Source organism: Mauremys reevesii, linkage group 5 (assembly GCF_016161935.1).
Source record: "Mauremys reevesii isolate NIE-2019 linkage group 5, ASM1616193v1, whole genome shotgun sequence".
NCBI lineage: Eukaryota > Metazoa > Chordata > Testudines > Geoemydidae > Mauremys > Mauremys reevesii.
The window spans coordinates 97,366,232-97,372,231 of NC_052627.1; the positions used below are offsets into that span (position 1 = coordinate 97,366,232).

General features: G+C 38.3%; 1 protein-coding gene across 3 annotated transcripts in view; it reads left to right on the forward strand.

Moving 5' to 3' along the window:
* Positions 1-4,859, forward strand: part of RELL1 (RELT like 1) — a 52,976-nt gene extending 48,117 nt beyond the window's left edge. For 2 of the 3 annotated variants that reach the window (XM_039541335.1, XM_039541337.1), the window contains exons 7-8: positions 1,979-2,012; positions 3,236-4,859. The gene's annotated coding sequence lies outside the window, so the exon portion shown is untranslated. The remainder of the gene's footprint in view (positions 1-1,978; positions 2,013-3,235) is intronic. The other variant, XM_039541336.1, reaches the window with a different exon arrangement.
* The last annotated feature ends 1,141 nt before the right edge of the window (positions 4,860-6,000 follow it).

A 6,000-nucleotide genomic window follows, 5' to 3' on the forward strand; every position in this document is an offset into this window, starting at 1 on the left:
ACCTATACAAAACTATACATCAAACATGTTTTGTATATTTTTAATCTTTTTGATAGCATACAACTTGATAGTTTTAAGACTCCATTTGTTAAATAAAACAGTATTGCTGCATAAAAGCTACTCTCTAAAATTTACTGTATCTTTTAAATTTAAAAATAGACTGTACTCTAGGAATGCTAGAAACTTTGAATGTCCATCTAAGACAACCCTGTTTGTATTGTAGAATCTCCCATAGGATTTAAGTGGTTGCTCTATATTGAAAACAGAAATAATGTGGGAGTGGAGGAGTGACTCAATGAAAACTTTTGTAAAGTTCATGACAGTCTGACATAACCGTTTTGCAAATCATCTATTTTAGGCCATAATCAGGTCTTGACTGATGGCTAAAACACTTTTCCATAACATAGTTAAAAACTCCTGGTTTTTTTTCCTGTTTGTTCTGGCAAAAAGCTGTTCTAATATAAATTGAATCAAAATCCTATTTCACAGTTGTGTTTCAAAAAATTGAAGCAATAGTCATTTCAGGAATGTAACCCACATATTCCTTTTACTCTCTCCTAAGAAAATATCCTGACTTATTGAAACTGAACAGAGAGAGGTACCTGTTCAGAGTTTTTGTGACTGCAGCCAGTAAACATATGTTGATGAAATACATTCACATCTAGAGAATTTTGACCCTGATCTTCAGCCACAGTAAAAGAGGACTTCATGCAGTTGCAGGACAGGGAGGTGCAAAAGCATCTTAAAAGCTATGCACCAGCTGCCCACACAGCATGAAGGGGACATTTCTGGCTGCTGAAGATCACTGGGATATAGCAGAGGCAGCTCTGTGCCCTGACATCGGCTGCAGGGTTTGGGCTGGTGTAGGAGCTGTTACAGCATCGCTGTGCCACTTGAGGATTCCCATATGCTGGGGGCATTCTTGCTTTAGGGCAGTTTTGCACAATATTGCCAACAGTTGCCCTAATATCCTTGAAGTTTTCCCTCTGCTCAAATTGCCTGTAGCCAGCGTAGTCTCAGCACTTTTTTGAAGTTAGCCCTGCAGTGGCCCAGCTTAGGCTTGAGTGTCAATGCTAACTTCCTGGAAGTGAGAGATCAGCTTCCCAGAGTTTATCCCCAGCATAGCAATCTGCTCCACCAACTTCATTTATTTTGAAAGTATAAGTTTACTTAGCATATAAGAAAAAAGAGAAAATAATAAAAAGTTTTAAGCAGAATATAAACATAACTAGTCTAAATATTGCAGATAGTATAGCAAGCTCAGACCTTGCATTTGGATTGCAATCTATTGGATAAATAAGATAAAAACTTCACATGGTAGACAGTTCAGTATCTGTAGTCAGTGTCCTCTTTTCTCCCCCTCCAACTGAATTCCAGTTGCCCTCTGTAGAGATTTTTCTAAGGAGTTTAAAATTTGTGGTTAGCATGTTTGGACATTATCATCTGTTACCTTAAATGTAAACACATAACCATATAGTCTCTATTACACCATAGTTAATTAAAATCCTACAAACCTTGTGTAACTTCTTCCCAATCTCTATGAATACAAAAAAGGCACCTTCCCATTTCAAAGTGTCCCTTTGAAGTTTAGCCATTTAAATTGAATGCATGCCTGCTTCATCCTAAAACTAATGATGCAATCTGCTATCTTTGACATTTTCTTAAAAATGTCTTTAGCAAGTTAATTACTTTTTTACACTCAGATAACCTTTGTTTACTGGTTTAAGATTGGCAGATAACACAGTACTTGAGAGACAGTACTAACCTTACTAAATGAATAACAAGCGCAATTCATATCAAATAGTTCATGTGCTGCAAGCAAATAATGTTAATTTTTACGGGGAGGGGGGTGGGAGAAATCTATAAATCGCAGTACAGATAAACTAGATACAACCATAACAGGATTTATAGAAATCCAAAAGATAAGTAGGTATAATCATTGTCACACCCACTAATGAGTGTCATCTTAAACTTTTAGCACCAGAGCGCCATGGAGAAATGATATAATTAAGGTAGGTGTGTATATATATATGCTCTTCGAATGTCTTTTGTAATAGATTACACACTTGGTAAAATTCTCATCTCTGCACAGGACACGGTTAAAATTTTAGGAATGTCATTTTATATGAATATTAAAAAAAGCATTTTCAAATTTTGGACATATTGTTTGCCTAGGGTTTTCTGAGAACACTTAAGTAACTCTGATATACATTAAAATTTTAGCACAGGTAAATCTGCAAAGTTCACTTAAAAAACAAACAAACCCCACATCCATATCTTTCACTTTTTTAGTATAACTCATAAATGAGAATTGTTCATAATAAATAAAATACATTCTTAACTAGCATCAGCACTGTTACAGATTCTGTACTAGGGTGTAAAAACAACGAGGACTCCTTGTGGCATCCTACAGACTAATAAATTACTTGGGGATAAGCTTTCGTGGGCTATAACCCACTTCATCAGATGCATGAAGTGAAAATACAGTAGGCAGGTATAAATATACAGCACATGAAAAGATGGGAGTTGCCTTACCAAGTGGGAGGTCAGTGCTAACAAGGCCAATTCAATCAAGGTGGATGTGACCTATTCCCAACAGTTCTTCTTTTGCGTAGAGACTGTACATTGGCCAAATCGGACAGTCTATACGCGAAAGACTAAATGTACACAAATCAGACATCAGGAATTGTAACATTAAAAACCAGTAGGAGAGCACTTCAATCTCCCTGGACATGCAATAACAGACTTGAAAGTGGCCATTCTTCAGCAAAAAAACTTCAAAAATAGACTTCAACGAGAAACTGCAGAACTGGAATTAATTTGCAAACTTGACGCCATCAAATTAAGCCTGAATAAAGACTGGGAGTGGCTGGGTCACTACAAAAAGTAATTTTCCCTCTGTTGATATACTCACCCCTTCTTGTCAACTGTTGGGAATAGGCCACATCCACCTTGATTGAATGGGCCTCACTAGCACTAACCCCCCACTTGGTAAGGCAACTCCCATCTTTTCATGTGCTGTATATTTATACCTGCCTACTGTATTTTCACTCCATGCATCTGATGAAGTGGGGTATAGCCCACGAAAGCTTATGCCCAAGTAATTTATTACTCTGAGGTGCCACAAGGACTCCTCGTTTGCTGATACAAACTAACACGGCTACCCCTCTGAAACCTGTACTAGGGTATGTGCTCTACTGCCATTTTCTGACTTCAGTGTCTTTGCCATCATCAGATGACCTAGTTACTCTAAGGTAACAAGGAGGAAGAGAAAACACACTGAGAAGAGGAGAAGAAGAAAAGACCCAGAGTAAGGAATGTAAATAAGCACTAAAACTCAAGCAACTCTTCTCTACCGGTTGACTTCCTAAAGCCTGTTCAAAATATTGATCTGTATTCTTGCTCATTGTACTATGGATCAAACAGATCTGAATTCGGTGGCAGGGCTCATGGTGCATTCCTGCGCACAGTTTAGTCATTCACAATCAGGTTGTTAACCCCAGTATAATTGAATTGTATGCATACAGGTTTTTGTGTTTTTTCCAATTAATTGTAAGTTTAATTGTAAGGCATCTGCTATTTATTTACAGTTCTGTTAATCTAAATACATGGCAATTACTTACATTTGAGCATGCTGAAAAAAGTCTGCACACATACTGTTCAAGATATTAGTTTAATATAGTGTGCTATCTTCTCCAGTCTGAGGATCCTCCTCCCAAATTGTGGGTTGTCCAGACACTGGTGTTAGAGTAGCCTGTAAACTGCTTTAATCTGTCTGTTGCCAGTGACCCTCTGGGCCCTTACAGCAGCCAGGAATTTTCCAGATAAAGGAATGTTCCTGGTCTTGCAACACTTTTTTTTCCTCACCAGAGCCCCTCTAGCTGGAATTAAGGGTGGCCTAGGAGCTCAGTGATCAAGAGATCATTCAGTGGCCAGTTAAGCTGGACTCAGGATTGTTTTGTGCACCCAAAGTGGTGCAGAGCAGCTCCAATATAGCAGTGAATCAGGCCACTTGTCATGAGTGGCGTTCCGTTGCATTGTCAACAATGTACTTAAAGTAACTTTTGTAAAGGAAAACCAACAGTCTGTCAGTTTTATTGTGGGGTAAATAGTTTTGTTTGTCGCAGATGGAGTTTTTAGAAGTGTTTGATAACGTGCTGAAACTGAAAACTTAGGAGATGTACTATTATAGGAAATGTATTTATGTCACTGTAGCTCTTTATAGTTTCTGTGAATGAATCTATGCAGGGGTAGGTCCTAAATACTTAAGATTTGTAGCCAATAAAACATTTCCAGTCACTGATATAGTGTTGGATCCTGTGGTCGGCAGCCTATTCGTTTGCCTTCATCTTGCAAAGAAAAATTCATGTAACCCTTGGGGAAAGCAAAAGTTTTTCTACCAAAACTTCCTCACTGCTGTGTCCAAATTAAAATATTTAATGAGCTCAGCAATGTAAACAATGGAAAACATAGGCAGGTTGTATTATATCGGGACAGCTTTATCCTTTATTTCCAAATAAGAAACTTATGGCATGGTGGCTATCATGGTTACAGGGATAACTGCACTTTTGACCACTGTCTGGTCTCAGAGCGTTACCTCCTCAGGTCCCGAGCCTGAGGTGTTTACTTCCCCTGGGGTGGTGATTCTCCCACATTTAGAGTGGGTCATGGGCTACATTGGATCAAGTATGCTTATGCCAGCAGGTCCAACTACATTCAGCACCTGCTGGTCTTCTTTTGGGAGCTTGTTACCAGTGGCAAATACAATGACCAGACAGCCTTCTGTAAACAAAAGTTTTTTAATCTTAACAGTTAGCAACAAAGTAAAACGTAAGAGAGAGGATTTTTAAACAACAAAAGGCCTATGTGTTGTCTGTCTCATCTAAGCCCTTCCACCCTGCGAGAGGAGCCTAGAAAGGCTTAGCTTTGTCAGACACCAAGTCAGGTGTCAGTCTGTTTCCCCTGAACAACTTTCCGATAACCATCTGACTGTTGGCCAGAGAGTCTCTTTAACCAGCCAGAAGTTGTCATCTCACATTCCTGTGCTTTGACTCTGCTGCTCAAAACCTATTTGGTGGGCTCCATTGAGGTCAAGCCCACTTCTTGAGTCATTGTTTTGCCTTCCTGCTTGTTTTTTTTACAACAGCCTGCTATTAAACTAAACCAACATCCATAAAGTAAATTTCCCTGACAACAATCAAACATATAGCACACAATACAATATTCAAATATTATTATAGAGCAGCCCCATGTCCTTCAGAGTGTCTCTCTCAAAATAGGTACTCTCAATCCATTAGTGCCAACTATTAAGTCATAATGTCAGTGTCCTTTATCATCTTCATATTTGAGTGTGACTCTCACTGATAGAAAATCAATGACTGTTAAGCAGTGCTAATTATTGTTTGGATCTACTTGCCATGATTACCACTTTGCCTTAGAAATGATCTGTTAATTGGGAACATTTGTGATATTTTGGCAGACTTTGCTGTATAACAGAAACTGAAAAGTGACACTCTTTTGCTCTACTGTGTGCCTAGACAAGAATACACATCAATCTGTAGCTTTAATGCATGTCAATAGGGATTATACTAAATCATGAGAAGACTATAAAGCAGTTCAGTCTGCTTCACAAACTTCTTGTAAATAATTGTCTTTGTAACTGATTCATGTTTTAAAATAATGCTGTGTTTTTGTAGCTGTGTCGGTCCCAGGATATTAGACACACAATGTGGGTGAAGTGATATCTCTTATTGGACCAATTCTGTTGGTGAGAGAGACAGAAGTTGGTCCAATAAAAGATATTACCTTACCCACCTTCTCTTTTTAAATGAATACCGTCAATCTTCTTTAGTCTGAGTAAGTGCTCTAATTTTTTTTCTTTATCTTTTTGAAAGTGAGGTTTCTCCATCAGCTCATACAGTGTTAATTAGCAATATGTGTAACAGCAAAAGAACTTTCCCCTGGCTATCATCTCACATGCCCCATAGGTTGCCACTTAAA